The sequence below is a fragment of the Oncorhynchus masou genome, chromosome 6 (genome assembly GCF_036934945.1).
Source record: "Oncorhynchus masou masou isolate Uvic2021 chromosome 6, UVic_Omas_1.1, whole genome shotgun sequence".
In the NCBI taxonomy this organism is placed as follows: domain Eukaryota; kingdom Metazoa; phylum Chordata; class Actinopteri; order Salmoniformes; family Salmonidae; genus Oncorhynchus; species Oncorhynchus masou.
Window position 1 is genome coordinate 14295648 of NC_088217.1, and position 17842 is coordinate 14313489.

Consider the following 17842-nt stretch of genomic DNA (forward strand, 5'->3'; position numbering starts at 1 on the left):
TCGGTCCTCCCCTCCCGCTCCGTGGCTCGACGACTCATTGCGAGCTCACAGAACAGAGCTCCGGGCAGCCGAGCGGAAATGGAGGAAAACTTCGCCTCCCTGCGGACCTGGCATCCTTTCACTCCTCCTCTCTACATTTTCCTCCTCTGTCTCTGCTGCTAAAGCCACTTTCTACCACTCTAAATTCCAAGCATCTGCCTCTAACCCTAGGAAGCTCTTTGCCACCTTCTCCTCCCTCCTGAATCCTCCTCCCCCTCCCCCTCCTCCCTCTCTGCAGATGACTTCGTCAACCATTTTGAAAAGAAGGTCGACGACATCCGATCCTCGTTTGCTAAGTCAAACGAGCACCGCTGGTTCTGCTCACACTGCCCTACCCTGTGCTCTGACCTCTTTCTCCCTCTCTCTCCAGATGAAATCTCGCTTCTTGTGACGGCCCCGGCCGCCCAACAACCTGCCCGCTTGACCCTATCCCCTCCTCTCTTCTCCAGACCATTTCCGGGGGACCTTCTCCCTTACCTCACCTCGCTCATCAACTCATCCCTGACCGCTGGCTACGTCCCTTCCGTCTTCAAGAGCGAGAGTTGCACCCCTTCTGAAAAAACCTACACTCGATCCCTCCGATGTCAACAACTACAGACCAGTATCCCTTCTTTCTTTTCTCTCAAAACTCTTGAACGTGCCGTCCTTGGCCAGCTCTCCCACTATCTCTCTCAGAATGACCTTCTTGATCCAAATCAGTCAGGTTTCAAGACTAGTCATTCAACTGAGACTGCTCTTCTCTGTATCACGGAGGCGCTCCGCACTGCTAAAGCTAACTCTCTCTCCTCTGCTCTCATCCTTCTAGACCTATCGGCTGCCTTCGATACTGTGAACCATCAGATCCTCCTCTCCACCCTCTCCGAGTTGGGCATCTCCCGCGGCCCACGCTTGGATTGCGTCCTACCTGACAGGTCGCTCCTACCAGGTGGCGTGGCGAGAATCTGTCTCCTCGCCACGCGCTCACCACTGGTGTCCCCCAGGGCTCTGTTCTAGGCCCTCTCCTATTCTCGCTATACACCAAGTCACTTGGCTCTGTCATAACCTCACATGGTCTCTCCTATCATTGCTATGCAGACGACACACAATTAATCTTCTCCTTTCCCCCTTCTGATGACCAGGTGGCGACTGCATCTCTGCATGTCTGGCAGACATATCAGTGTGGATGACGGATCACCACCTCAAGCTGAACCTCGGCAAGACGGAGCTGCTCTTCCTCCCGGGGAAGGACTGCCCGTTCCATGATCTCGCCATCACGGTTGACAACTCCATTGTGTCCTCCTCCCAGAGCGCTAAGAACCTTGGCGTGATCCTGGACAACACCCTGTCGTTCTCAACCAACATCATGGCGGTGGCCCGTTCCTGTAGGTTCATGCTCTACAACATCCGCAGAGTACGACCCTGCCTCACACAGGAAGCAGCGCAGGTCCTAATCCAGGCACTTGTCATCTCCCGTCTGGATTACTGCAACTCGCTGTTGGCTGGGCTCCCTGCCTGTGCCATTAAACCCCTACAACTCATCCAGAACGCCGCAGCCCGTCTGGTGTTCAACCTTCCCAAGTTCTCTCACGTCACCCCCGCTCCTCCGCTCTCTCCACTGGCTTCCAGTTGAAGCTCGCATCCGCTACAAGACCATGGTGCTTGCCTACGGAGCTGTGAGGGGAACGGCACCGCAGTACCTCCAGGCTCTGATCAGGCCCTACACCCAAGCAAGGGCACTGCGTTCATCCACCTCTGGCCTGCTCGCCTCCCTACCATTGAGGAAGTACAGTTCCCGCTCAGCCCAGTCAAAACTGTTCGCTGCTCTGGCCCCCCAATGGTGGAACAAACTCCCTCACGACGCAGGACAGCGGAGTCAATCACCACCTTCCGGAGACACCTGAAACCCCACCTCTTCAAGGAATACCTAGGATAAGATAAGTAATCCTTCTCACCACCCCCCCCCTTAATGATTTAGATGCACTATTGTAAAGTGGCTGTTCCACTGGATGTCAGAAGGTGAATTCACCAATTTGTAAGTCGCTCTGGATAAGAGCGTCTGCTAAATGACTTAAATGTAAATGTAAATGTAATAGGTGTGGATACTGTATATAACCCAACAGTTTCTAAAAGGTGTGAATACTGTATATAACCCAACAGACTCTAATAGGTGTGGATACTGTATATAACCCAACAGACTCTAATAGGTGTGGATACTGTATATAACCCAACAGACTCTAATAGGTGTGGATACTGTATATAACCCAACAGACTCTAATAGGTGTGGATACTGTATAAACCACAACAGACTCTAATAGGTGTGGATACTGTATATAACCCAACAGACTCTAATAGGTGTGGATACTGTATATAACCCAACAGACTCTAATAGGTGTGGCTACTGTATATAACCCAACAGCCTCTAATAGGTGTGGATACTGTATATAACCCAACAGACTCTAATAGGTGTGGATACTGTATATAACCCAACAGACTCTAATAGGTGTGGCTACTGTATATAACCCAACAGACTCTAATAGGTGTGGATACTGTATATAACCCAACAGACTCTAATAGGTGTGGCTACTGTATATAATCCAACAGACTCTAATAGGTGTGGATACAGTATATAACCAAACAGACTCTAATAGGTGTGGATACTGTATAAAACCCAACATGCTCTAATAGGTGTGGATACTGTATATAACCCAACAGACTCTAATAGGTGTGGATACTGTATATAACCCAACAGACTCTAATAGGTGTGGATACTGTATATAATCCAACAGACTCTAATAGGTGTGGATACTGTATATAACCCAACAGACTCTAATAGGTGTGGATACTGTATATAACCCAACAGACTCTAATAGGTGTGGATACTGTATAAAACCCAACAGACTCTAATAGGTGTGGATACTGTATATAACCCAACAGACTCTAATAGGTGTGGATACTGTATATAACCCAACAGACTCTAATAGGTGTGGCTACTGTATATAACCCAACAGACTCTAATAGGTGTGGATACTGTATATAACCCAACAGACTCTAATAGGTGTGGATACTGTATATAACCCAACAGGCTCTAATAGGTGTGGATACTGTATATAACCCAACAGACTCTAATAGGTGTGGATACTGTATATAACCCAACAGACTCTAATAGGTGTGGATACTGTATAAAACCCAACAGACTAATAGGTGTGGATACTGTATAAAACCCAACAGACTCCGATAGGTGTGGATACTGTATATAACCCAACAGACTCTAATAGGTGTGGATACTGTATATAACCCAACAGACTCTAATAGGTGTGGATACTGTATATAACCCAAGACTCTAATAGGTGTGGATACTGTATTAAATCCAACAGACTCTAATAGGTGTGGATACTGTATATAACCCAACAGACTCTAATAGGTGTGGATACTGTATATAACCCAAGACTCTAATAGGTGTGGATACTGTATAAAACCCAACAGACTCTAATAGGTGTGGATACTGTATATAACCCAACAGACTCTAATAGGTGTGGATACTGTATAAAACCCAACGGCATTGATGGAGTTAAGATACATTGAAGCCAATCTTGCAGCACTCATATTAAGTCTACATGGCCTTGCAATTGCCTAGCAACAAAGATGTGGAACAAAGAATTTGTGAGCGAGAAGTGGATGTTTGACTCACTTATTTCTATAAGGTTACATTCGATTAGACTGAAGTTACTTCATACAACCTTTTAATGTATTTTATGTTATTTCTTGGTTCACTTCTACCTAGAATTGAATCATAACCAAAATGTACGGCATAATATCTTTGTATAACCCAATGGCTGGGTCATTTGAACTATGTGGTAAATGAATAATGGATACCATCCTCAAAATGATAAGCAAGACAGACCACATTTCATGGTCTCATGGTCTGGATGTGGACCGTGGGCTGCCATTTGATTATCATCGATGGAGGCTGTATTAGTTGGCTTGCAGGAGAGCTCCTCGGGCATCCCGAGTGGTGCATTGGTCTATGGCACTGCATTGCAGTGCTTGATCCGTTACTACAGATCTGGGTTCGATCCCGGGCTGTGTCATAGCCGGCCGCAACCAGGAGACCCATGAGGCGGCGTATAAATGGCCCAGCGTTGTCCGGGTTAGGGGAGGGTTTGATGTCCTTGTCCCATCATGCTCTACCCCTGGCTGGCGGGTTGCTGACACGGTCTCCAGGTGTACGGTGTTTCCTCTGACACATTGGTGCTGCTGGCTTCCAGGTTAAGAGAGCAGTGCGGCTTGGCAGGGTCGTGTTTCAGAGGATGCATGGCTCTTGACCTTTGCCTCTCCCGAGTCTGTATGGGAGTTGCAGCAATGGGACAAGACTGTACCTACCAATTGGGGAGAAAAAGGATTCTATATGCTAGAAAATACAATTAGGATATCAAATATACTAGATCCATTTTTGTCACTTGTCTCTAGTACACAACACTTGTTGTTTTCCCTATTAGTAAGCATTCTGGATCTATAGGTTTAAACCAGGGTTCTATAGACTAGCAGAATACATGACTTGAGAAATTATGTTTACCACCTGCAGTGTTTGCATACCTGCTCCTTTAAAGAAGGTATAGGGAAAGCTTGAAACTTCTTTTGGTTTTAGAATTCATCGACGTAACATTACCTCGGTAGTTATAGTGCGATAGAAATGTTGACCCAACATATGCAGAGTTGACCGTGAATGCCGTCTCTGCTAACGCGTGACTGTTACCGTTAAATTTCAATCACTCTGTAATACTGATACGAATTGAATTATACTTTTTTTGGAATATGAACACATGGTACTTGGAATATGAACACATGGTACTTGGAATATGAACACATGGTACCTGGAATATGAACACATGGTACTTGGAATATGAACACATGGTACTTGGAATATGAACACATGGTACTTGGAATATGAACACATGGTACTTGGAATGTGAACACATGGTACTTGGAATGTGAACACATGGTACTTGGAATGTGAACACATGGTACTTGGAATGTGAACACATGGTACTTGGAATGTGAACACATGGTACTTGGAATGTGAACACATGGTACTTGGAATGTGAACACATGGTACTTGGAATGTGAACACATGGTACTTGGAATGTGAACACATGGTAAAGAATGTGAACCTAAGAGGTGTGTGTGTGGGTGCATTACTCCTGTCTCTGTGGTCCTCTATCTAAGAACGTGGTCAACTCTAAGGAAAACAAACACAAAACGTGCTATTAATATGAAACTCTACTACACAAATGTAACTATATTTCTGATAAAAGACCACAAGGTTAGACATTTCAGTAAGGTTGTCTTTATTTCGATATTATACTTCATTCTAAAATTTATTTTCACGTGAAGTTATGCCTCAAAACAAAAGATGTGTTTTAGAAGGAAAATGTGGCTCACAAAATAAAGGCATTCTTTCTAATAACCTTACAATGAACAACACCAGAATCATCTCCATGGTAACAATCAACAGATATTAAATTAGCGAAAGGATCCTCTCTAAATGCTTGACTTCATCTAATGCTGATAAAGTATATATATATATAATAAATCATGTTCTGTTTATACATATACTCCTGAGATTCAGAGAGGGCAAGAAAAGTCACTCAATATGTTGAACTTTGCCCAGATTTAAAGAGGAAAGCAAAAAACAATAGGCTACTTAAATACGTTACTATCTTTATGTATGTTTATTCTATACCTCCTATATCTTTGGGTTATTCATTTTGTATTAATGAATTGTCAATAAATGCCCTAGAGAAATAAATTAATCAAATGTTTTTGTCATTTCGCTGGAGCTCTTATCGAGAGCAACTTAGAATAATGAGTGCATACATTTTCATACTTTCCTGTACTGGTCCCCCATGGAAATCAAACCCACAGCCCTGGTGTTGCAAACACCACACTCTATCAACTGAGCAACATGGGAATACAATTGCATAGTTGCACTTGATTTTACTGTAGCTCCTACAGTATTTTATGATGGAAACCCAGTGCAAACCTCACAGCGATGTTACAACGGGTGACATGAAGCTGAGCAATGCTGTGGGAGACAACTGCAAACGGCCGAACGTCTGTAGAAGTTTACTGTTGTGCATTTTCATCTTTATACTATCTTACTGTCTTCCATTTGTATTCTGTAACTCTGGGTGTGGCTGGATGGCTGATAATGAAGATAGATGATATACGCATCATAGAACAAGACAAGTGTTTCTGTATATTTATTCTGTGTACAACAACGGACAGTTACAGGCAATGACACACTTGTTTAGCGATCGAAAACTTTGGTGATGCATAACAGCTTGTAAATACCTGAACACTTTGTACTTTTATATTGCTCTGAAATTAGTCATAATGCTTTATTTTACAATGTCGAGCGGCGGAACGACAGTTTTGACACAAGCGTACAATAAAGTTGGAGTTGTAAGTTTACATACACTTAGGTTGGAGTTATTAAAATTTGTTTTTCAACCACTCCACACATTTCTTGTTACCAAACTATAGTTTTGGCAAGTCGGTTCGGACATCTACTTTGTGCATGACACAAGTTATGTGATGAAAGAAATAAAAGCTGAAAGAAATCATTTTCTCTACTATTATTCTGACATTTCACATTCTTCAAATAAAGTGGTGATCCTAATTGACCTAAGACAGGGAATTTTTACTGTGATTAAATGCCAGGAATTGTGAAAAACTGAGTTTAAATGTATTTGGCTAAGGTGTATGTAAACTTCCGACTTCAACTGTACACACTCAAAAGAGGAACCTGACGAATAACTTTCGACGAATAGCAAGAAAAGTAGGACAGCTATACTGTACATACAAACAGGATTGTAGCGGTGACTTTGCGATCATGTCACCTCCAAAATGTATTTCCAGACGTGAGATGCTCTAGAGCTGGTACTGTTTATTACACTGTCAACACCGACCCATAACCCTCTTTTCTGTAGATTTGGTACTGTTTATTACACTGTCAACACCGACCCATAACCCTCTTTTCTGTAGATCTGGTACTGTTTATTACACTGTCAACACCGACCCATAACCCTCTTTTCTGTAGATCTGGTACTGTTTATTACACTGTCAACACCGACCCATAACCCTCTTTTCTGTAGATCTGGTACTGTTTATTACACTGTCAACAACAACCCATAACCCTCTTTTCTGTAGATCTGGTACTGTTTATTACACTGTCAACACCGACCCGTAACCCTCTTTTCTGTAGATCTGGTACTGTTTATTACACTGTCAACACCGACCCAAAACCCTCTTTTCTGTAGATCTGGTACTGTTTATTACACTGTCAACACCGACCCATAACCCTCTTTTCTGTAGATCTGGTACTGTTTATTACACTGTCAACACCGACCCATAACCTTCTTTTCTGTAGATCTGGTACTGTTTATTACACTGTCAACACCGACCCATAACCCTCTTTTCTGTAGATCTGGTACTGTTTATTACACTGTCAAAACTGACCCATAACCCTCTTTTCTCTTAGCTTTATATACACAATGGTAAACTAGGAAATATGCAGTGAGTACTTCGATCATCACTCTTCCCTCGTGGGTATAAAAGACCATTCCAAAACTCATACCCCCCCCCCCCCCCACTGTCCCCTTAAAAAAAATCTGGGGATTGAAGTCCGTCCTCAGTTGTCTCAACTCCACTGGGGATTGAGATTTTGGATGAAGCGAAACAAGTGTCCATCTGTCAGGGAGATTGTCTGTTTGTCCAACTGTTGAAGATGGATCCTCCAAGTCCCAAAGCAGTTGAGTCTGTCTTCTGCCCACCATTACCAAAGCAATCTGTCCTCTTTCTGTGTAACATGACTGGTGACATCAGTGACCTCATTTCCTCCTCCGCTCACTCAATGCCTGTGACATCACTTCATGTCCATGATGTCACTTCCTTGGCTAAATTAAGGTTGGTGTCCAGAGCTGAGGGTCATGTCTTAAAAACAGCTTTCTTCCCTTGTCTCCTCTCCCTCGCAACCGCTAACTTAAAGATACCTATAGAACCTAAATAGCCAACTGCTAACCTAGATACCTTTAGAACCTGAAGAGACAAACGCTAACCTAGATACCTTTAGAACCTGAAGAGACAAACGCTAACCTAAAGATACCCGACGGGTGACAGCCAAATGATGGAACAATGGAAACCAGCACCTTGCACCGTCAGCAGTTCAAGAGGAAAGGGAAACAAAGAAAGGAAGCCATTTTGGGGAATAAGGTCCTGGTGTCCATTTTAACAGTCAGGAACAACAGAATGGAAGGAAAATGGGAAGGAGGCCATCTTGAGAGCCAGTATCACTGGTCCTAGTCCTGGCTTTTACTGCCCGTTGGTCTCTAGTATTAATGTGGGAGTGGATGGGGTGGAGGAAGGAGAGGCGACCGACCCCTTCTCCCCCCCGGGACTGGCAGTGGTTGGGACGCTCTCGGGGGCCTTGGCTCCTGCGGTAACAGCGGCCCTGGCAGCTGTGATGGCGGACACGGGCTTGGGCTGTGTCTGCAGGCCGGGGCTGCAGATGAGGTGGTGGCGCTCCCAGTCCTTGTGCTGGCAGAAGGAGCCGCAGTAGCGCGCCGCATTGCAGCCGCTGCACGTCTCGCTGGCCTTGCGACCACAGTTCCAGCAACACTGAGGGGGAGAGAGAGAGGGAGATGGAGAGTTCACTAATAGGAGGAGAGGTGTGTGTGTGTGTGTGGGGGGGGGGGGCAGGGACAGAGTTAAGTTCACTAATAGGAGGAGAGGTGTGTGTGTGGGGGACAGGGACAGAGTTAAGTTCACTAATAGAAGGAGAGGTGTGTGTGGGGGGACAGGGACAGAGTTAAGTTCACTAATAGGAGGAGAGGTGTATGTGTGGGGGACAGGGACAGAGTTAAGTTCACTAATGGGAGAAGAGGTGTGTGTGGGGGACAGGGACAGAGTTAAGTTCACTAATAGGAGGAGAGGTGTGTGTGGGGGACAGGGACAGAGTTAAGTTCACTAATAGGAGTTGAGGTGTGTGTGGGGGGGACAGGGACAGAGTTACGTTCACTAATAGGAGGGAGAGGTGTGTGTGTGTGTGGGGGGACAGGGACAGAGTTAAGTTCACTAATAGGAGGAGAGTGTGTGTGGGGGGGGGACAGGGACAGAGTTAAGTTCACTAATAGGAGGAGAGGGTGTGTGTGTGGGGGGACAGGGACAGAGTTAAGTTCACTAATAGGAGGAGAGGTGTGTGTGGGGGACAGGGACAGAGTTAAGTTCACTAATAGGAGATGTGTGTGTGTGTGGGGGACAGGGACAGAGTTACGTTCACTGGGGGAGTGGTAGGTAAATACCACAGTAGTGTCTACATGTCCTGCAGCGTTGACTATTATTCATATGACTCTCACTATGACTCTCACTTCACAGTATGTGTGTATACAGCGATGTACTTATCTACTAACATATCCTCCATACCTCGCTTGAGTCCTCCTGCTCATTGATGACCTGGATGGCGTCCTCCGTGGCCTTCCTCTTGGCCTCGGACAGTGTCTTCTCCATCTTGGCCCGCTCGGACGTGATCATCTCAAAGGCCTTGTGCTCTGCCTCGGCCACTGCTTTCTGGACCTCGTCCATGGCCTGACGCTTCACCTCGTTCACCGCCTCCTCTGTGTGGGAAAGAAGGGGGGCGGGTTATATTGTTGTGGTATGTTCAGGATATAGTAGAGACTTTGTAAGAGATCTTTACATAAAATGTTGTTAAATAATGTTTTTTAATTAGTGTGATAGAGAGAATGAGAGAGGAGGGAGAGAACAAGAACACACTCACACAGCCTCACACACGCAGACACATGTGCAGACACACGCACTGGCGCAGACACACACACACACACACACACACACACACACACACACACACACACACACACACACACACACACACACACACACACACACACACACACACACACACACACACACAGAGACACACAGACAAGCAAGTAAACACACACCACTGTTGTACAAGGCCTTACCAGCTTTTCTCCAGATCTCATCAGGCACGTAGCCTGAGCCTGGTCGCGGCGCAAAGTCTCTGGGATTCTGTGGCATGGAAAGAAGAGAGGGGGAGAGAGAGAGGGAAAGTGGGGAGCGAGAGAGTTGGAGAGAGAGGGGAGAGAGAGGGGAGAGTAAGAGGGGAGAGAGAGAGGGGAAAGAGGGGAGCGAGAGAGTTGGAGAGAGAGGGGAGAGAGAGAGAGGGGAGTGAGAGAGGGGAGCGAGAGAGGGGAGAGAGAGAGGGGAGAGAGAGGGGAGCGAGAGAGGGGAGAGAGAGAGGGGAGAGAGAGAGGGGAGAGTAAGAGGGGAGAGAGAGAGGGGAGAGAGAGAGAGGAAAGAGGGGAGCGAGAGAGTTGGAGAGAGAAAGGGGAGAGAGAGAGGGGAGCGAGAGAGGGGAGCGAGAGAGGGGAGAGAGAGAGGGGAGAGAGAGAGAGGAAAGAGGGGAGCAAGAGAGTTGGAGAGAGAGAGGGGAGAGAGAGAAGGGAGCGAGAGAGGGGAGCAAGAGAGGGGAGAGAGAGAGGGGAAAGAGGGGAGCGAGAGGGGAGCGAGAGAGGGGAGCGAGAGGAGAGAGAGATGGGAGAGAATTAGATTAGCATCATCCTCTATTTACTTAAAATGTACAATCTCCCTCAATAGCTAGCCCCACCAAATTAAAACTTTTCCAGGTCCAACTGAACTGAATAGCCGGGCAGCTTGAATAGTGAGTATAATGGCTACCACAGAGGGGCCAACAACCAAGCTGTAGCTATATACTGTCTGTTCTCTCTCTCTTCATCCCTGTTTTCTCTCCCTCTCTTCTCTGTCTCTCTCTCCATACTGCTCAATACCTGGTGCCCATGCCCAAGTTTTGTGGTGCCCAGGCTGCGTTTGGGCTGTGTACACTGTGGCCAGGCACACTGCTGAGCACACAGATGGCGCTCCGGCTGGGCTGTGGGCAGCCAGATTTGGGTCTTACAGGACGGCCTTCTGCGGCCGATCTGGACAGAGCAGCGCTGGCACCTGTCTGGGGGCCACGGGGCAGCATGAGCCCCGGAGAGACGAGCACTGAGAGATAAACACTGCCAGCAAGGCTGCGCTTGCATCCCAAATGGCACCCTATTCCCTACACAGTGCACTACTGTTGACCAGAGCCCTATGGAACCCCGTCAACTGCATTGCATTTCAAAGGGAATAGGACACCATTTGGGAAGCGTCCTGTATGTATAAGATCTAAATATCTAAAGTAGTAGTGTTGATGGGTGTAGTTCTGCAGATGAACACAAGATGGCAGCCTATGTGGTGACTATGTGAGGGCTCAGTAGTTGCTTTAGTTCAGCAGCTCACCATCAGGGGGACTACTAATTGCTATCACTTATCCCTTGATTGATTCGACAGGACTCACATATGACAAGATACACACCTGATCAACAAATTTATATAAAAGGACAAATCCTAAGGTGAGAAATGAACTTAGTTTGATATGATAAGAGTTATAATGTAAATGTAAAATACCACCCACCACTGCTGAGTCCCTCGGTTGTGTGGGGGCTGTGGGTCTTGGAGAAGGGGGCGGGAACCGCTGCTGTGCGGGGGCTGTGGGTCTTGGAGAAGGGGGTGGGCACGGTGGTGGCCCCTCCCTTGCGGGGGTCTTCCTGCTCGCTGGAGCGCCGCCGCCAGTAGTTGAGCTCCTCGCGGTCCGACTCCTGACAGCGCCGCAGCACAGCCACCGACCGACGCGTCTTCTCCACCATCTCCACAATGCAGTTCAACACCTAGGAGACGAGAGGGAGAGGGAGAGAGAGACGAGAGGGACGAGAGGGAGAGAGACGAGAGAGAGAGACGAGAGGGAGAGACGAGAGGGAGAGACGCGAGGGAGAGGAGAGGGAGAGACGAGAGGGAGAGACGAGAGGGAGAGACGAGAGGGAGAGAGAGGCGAGAGGTAGACGAGAGGGAGAGACGAGAGGGAGAAAGAGGCGAGAGGGAGAGAGAGCGAGAGGGAGAGACGAGAGGGAGAAAGAGACGAGAGGGAGAGAGACGAGAGGGAGACGAGAGGGAGAAAGAGACAAGAGGGAGAAAGAGACGAGAGGGATAGGGAGACACGAGAGGGAGACAAGAGGGAGAGGAGAGAGAGAGGGAAGAAGAGACATTTAGAGGAAGATCAATTAGGATTCTTAATTGTTTTTCTTTTTAAAACTGCTCAGAAACTGTGCAACTAAATATTAATATTGATAGCCCATTTCTGCAGATACATGCATGGCCAGTAATGATTTAGATTACAATTGTCTTAGTCTGAGTACATGATGAGTCTCAACACATATTGCTGAGAATATATATAAACTTTTGCTTTATACAAAACAAAACATTAAAAACACCTTCCTGATATTGAGTTGCACCCCACTTTTGCCCTCAGAACAGACTCAATTCGTCAGGGGCATGAATGCTACAAAGTGTCGAAAGTGTTCCACAGGGATACTGGCCCATGTTGACTCCAATGCTTCTCACAGTTGTGGCTGGATGTCCTTTGGGTGGTGGACCATTCTTGGTGCTGACAGAGAGGGCTGCCGTGCTTCTAGCTCTTAGGAAACGTTGCAGTATTTTTTTAGATGTATTACTTCTTACACTATTCGCCCAGAAAATGTTTAGAAGCATTTCACTGCACCCGCAATAACATCTGCTAAACATGTGTATGTGACCAATACATTTTGATTTGACCTGTTGACCGTGAAAAACACAGTAACATTGCAGTTCTTTACTCAAACCAGTGTACCTGGCACCTACTACCATACCCTGTTCAGTTCAATATTTTGTCTTCCCATTCACCCTCTGAATGGCACACATACATAATCCATGTCTCAATTGTCTCAAGGTTAAAAAACGTGTCTTCAACCTGTATCCTCCCCTACATCTACACTGATTGAAGGGGATTTTAACAAGTGACATCAATAAGGGATCGTAGTTTCACCTGGATTCACATGGTCAGTCTATATCATAGAAAGAGCAGGTTTTCATAATGTTTTGTACACTCAGTGGCTTCGTTTCGGGCGGCAGGGTAGCCTAGTGGTTAGAGTGTTGGACTAGTAACCGGAAGGTTGCAAGTTAAAACCCCTCAGCTGACAAGGTACAAATCTGTCGTTCTGCCCCTGAACAGGCAGTTAACCCACTGTTCTTAGGCCGTCATTGAAAATAAGAATTTGTTCTTAACTGACTTGCCTGGTTAAATAAAGGTAAAATAAAAATAAAACATTTCATTGGGTAGGAATCCTACTTTGGGCCACACAATTCAATGCATGGCTCACAAAAAAACAAAAGTCTGCCACTGTGAACGGGACACCAAGTGTGACAAAGCTTCGATGGCTCCGCCAGACAGTAAGAGTTTCTACAGCACTAGTAGTGGCAGCGACGGCTGCTGTCAGCAGCAGTACTTACATGATCCAGATGCCTCCACTCATCGGCCCACTCTCTGTCTGTCAGCCTGTGGTCCACGGGCTCCTCGCGGTAGCCCCGTTAGTGCCTGATTAGAAAGACCAGACAAATTAAAGAGGAACGTAATGTTACAGAATCCATCATAACAAATTACTATCACGGGAAGTGAGGCAGAGAGAAGAGGGGGGTATATAGATCCCATTCACACATGTTATATTTCCACAAAGTGGAAAAAGTCAAGGGGGTGTGAATACTTTCCAAAGGCACTGGGTATTCACACCCCCTTGACTTTTTCCACTTTGTTTTTTATTTTTTATACATTTGCAAAAATGTTGCTTTGTCATTACGGGGTATTGTGTGTAGATTGGTAAGAATTTTATTTTATTTAATCCATTTTAGATTAAGGCTGTAACTTAACAAAATGTGGAAAAAGTCAAGGGGCCTGAATACTTTCCGAAGGCACTGTTTATATTTATACTCCGGACTCCGACATTGCTCGTTCTAATATTTCAATATTTCTTAATATCATCTTATTACGTTTTATTTGTGTGCATTGTTGTGAATTGTTAGATATTACTGCACTGTTGGAGCTAGAAACACAAGCATTTCGCTACACCCACGATAACCTCTGCTAAATATGTGTATGTGACCAATACAATTGGATTTGAAAGTCTATTAGCATGAACATGAACCATAATCTTAATAGTTATGCCACAATGAAGCAGTGGATGGTCAGATTTCACAACGGTATTCCATGTCATGATTATAGCTTCGTGACAAGATGGGCTTTACCATCTTGCTCCCTTAAACACAAGAGAAAGAAAAAGAGTAGCCAACTCAAAGGAGAGAAGGAGAAAATGAAGACAGTTAGAAAAGACAAAGCGAGAGAAAATAGATGTATCCTACTGAAGACAAGTGGGGGGGTCGTAAAAACAAGGAAAGAGTAAAAGGAGGTAAGAGAGAGAGAGAAAGAGAGGGGATGAAAGGTAGAGAAAGAGAGATTAAAAGACAAAAGGAGATATTAAAAGACAGAAAGAGAAAGGCCTTTTGATGAGAACCAGACTCCGGCCCAGCCACAGGAGACGGTCCCACATCTGGTGGTCAGCTGTCAGTGTAAAACCACCACCACCCCTCTCCTCCTCATCCATGCCCCCATTGGGCTCCCCTGGCTGGGTAACTGTCGGGGAGGAGTGGGCCTTCCCTCCCCCTGGTCTGGAGCTAGCAGCATTCCAGCGGGAGCCGCTCAGGCTGAGTGGAGCAGGCCCACTTCGTCACACAGATTCCCCCTGGCTAAGTGGAGCTGACACCCGCTCTGGTTAGGAGGAGCTGAGGGTGGGGGCACACACGCAAACACTCAGAGACAAAAACACACATTAGACAACCTAAAAAGACAGACACACACACACACACATACACACACACACTCAAGCCTTCCACATGCTCGGTTCGGCTGCGGCCGAGCCGAGTTCGGCTAACGGAACCAGTGTGCTCGCATACGCCCTTAAAAGACCTTTGCTTGGAAAAACAAGAAAACAGCAGCAAGTTGTCCGTCTTGAGACACCGTAGCAGTATACAGATCCTCAAAATAGTCCGAATGATTCTAATGGAACTCTATAAATCTGTTGTTAATTTGGAAGTATTTTGTTGAGGAGATCTTAGTCGCGCAATTTGACATCTAACTAAGATGTTTGGTGCAGTAGTGATGTGTGGGTTGACTCATAATCTGCAAAAACCTAAATTGCGCCCATGCTGGCTATATACTGTTAGGTAAAGTGTCATGGTAGGGAGTTGGATGTCGTGACAAATAATGGATGCTATGCTCAAATGTAAAGTACCTGACGTGCTATAAGAGCGTCCAACTCTGCGGTATCGGTAATGCTACAGTCCTTTGGCTTTAGTGAAGCCCGACAAATCTGGTGTGTTATATTTGCTCTTTGCGAAGGGTTTTCCCTCAAACTCTGTAATTCAAATGTTTTCAGACACACACACACACAAACACACAAAACATAGCAGGTTACAAAGTAGCGCTTCATAGATACGTTTTGATGTATGGGTTGTCACTTGTCACGGTCCAAATTCATGTTTCGCCACCCCCATTTCCATGGTGAGGCATGGTGAAGGGTAGCCTAGTGGCGGCAGGGTAGCCTAGTGGTTAGAGCATTGGACTAGTGACCGGAAGGTTGTAAGTTCAAACCCCGAGCTGACAAGGTACAAATCTGTCATTCTGCCCCGAACAGGCAGTTAACCCACTGTTCCCAGGCCGTCATTGAAAATAAGAATTTGGTCTTAACTGACTTGCCTGGTTAAATAAAGGTAAAAAAATAATCGAGGAAACGATAGCTAAGTACCAATACATTGAAAATGTGTCTTATATTGTTGTTTTCCATTGTTTGTTGCTCAGTCTTCAGAGCCTAGGCAATTGTTTTGCTAGAATCAGAGCAGTTTATCCTCCTTTCACTAGAGTAAGACAGATTGTCTTTCTGGTGCTCCTAAAATGTTATTTCCTGAAATTTAAGAAATCATCTTTCTGAGTATTTTAGCAGGGCTGTTTTAAGCCCAATCCATACAGGAAAATGGATTTCATTCCAGCTATAATAAAAATATTGCCAGATATATCAGTTATCTGTTAATATTTCTACTCTACAATTGGAATCGTATCGGATCCAAAAATCCCATATCAGTCAGGCTCTGCTTTAAACAACACCCCTTCTCTGCTTAAAATAATACCCCTTCTCTGCTTTAAATAATACCCCTTCTCTGCTTTAAACAATACCTCTTCTCTGCTTTAAACAACACCCCTTCTCTGCTTAAAATAATACCCCTTCTCTGCTTTAAATAATACCCATTATCTGCTTTAAACAATACCTCTTCTCTGCTTTAAACAACACCCCTTCTCTGCTTTAAATAATACCCCTTCTCTGCTTTAAATAATACCCCTTCTCTGCTTTAAATAATACCTCTTCTCTGCTTTAAACAATACCTCTTCTCTGCTTTAAACAATACCTCTTCTCTGCTTTAAACAATACCTCTTCTCTGCTTTAAACAACACCCCTTCTCTGCTTAAAATAATACCCCTTCTCTGCTTTAAATAATACCCATTATCTGCTTTAAACAATACCTCTTCTCTGCTTTAAACAATACCTCTTCTCTGCTTTAAATAATACCCATTCTCTGCTTTAAACAATACCTCTTCTCTGACTCCATGTCAGACCATGAACACGATGGTGTTTCCTAAAAACTATTATGTTTATTTAATCTGAAGGTAACCCCAACAAACAAAATGGAAGTATGGAGGTATATATATAGATATTAAACCTTCATCTGAAGGTAACCCATTCAAACAAATGGAGTATGGAGGTAGTTTTGTGTCCAAAAAAAACGAAAACATTTCCTGAGCTTTCTTATATATCGATATAGGACAGACACTTCAAAACCTTATTCCTTAGGATGGTTTTTTGACTGCCTTCATTGCTTTAGCTTCAACACTACTGTTGTTTCCTTAGGGCACTGTATGTAGTGGGGGGTGAATAGTGTGTGTGTGTGTGTGTGTGTGTGTGTGTGTGTGTGTGTGTGTGTGTGTGTGTGTGTGTGTGTGTGTGTGTGTGTGTGTGTGTGTGTGTGTGAGCATGCATGTTTGCCTCTGTGTTTATGTGTGTGTGCATGTGCGTGCATGTGTGCGTCTACCTTGTGTGTATATCTGCGTCCCATCTGGCCATTGACAAGGACCAGATGGCACGCAGATCTACAATGAACTAGATACAATCCTCTCTCTCTCCATAGAGACTCAAAGGTACTCTACTTCCTGGGTAGTTGGGCACACTGTCTAAACACATGTGGGCCCATAGATTTATGATCTTCTGAGAGCTTCTATGCACTTAGCTGTGCATGTCCACACACACACACACACGCGCACACACACAGAGACCACCCATTAGCAGCGTTCATATTGACCGTACTATAGGCTGTTTGTGTGTGAGTGAGAGAGTTCTGTTTTATGAGGGAACCTCAGTGTGGGTGGTGAGAGAGTTCTGTTTTATGAGGGAACCTCAGTGTTGGTGGTGAGAGAGTTCTGTTTTATGAGGGAACCTCAGTGTTGGTGGCGAGAGAGTTCTGTTTTAGAGAACCTCTGTTTTATTCTGTTTTAGGGGAACCTCAGTGTGGGTTGGCGAGAGAGTTCTGTTTTATGAGGGAACCTCAGTGTGGGTGGTGAGAGAGTTCTGTTTTATGAGGGAACCTCAGTGTGGGTGGTGAGAGAGTTCTGTTTTATGAGGGAACCTCAGTGTTGGTTGGTGAGAGAGTTCTGTTTTATGAGGGAACCTCAGTGTTGGTGGTGAGAGAGTTCTGTTTTATGAGGGAACCTCAGTGT

At 45.3% G+C, this 17842-nt stretch overlaps 1 pseudogene; it reads right to left on the reverse strand.

The window, feature by feature from the left end:
• Positions 1 to 8352: 8352 nt before the first annotated feature.
• LOC135541390 (protein CBFA2T2-like) overlaps positions 8353 to 17842 on the reverse strand; it is a 98586-nt pseudogene continuing 89096 nt past the window's right edge.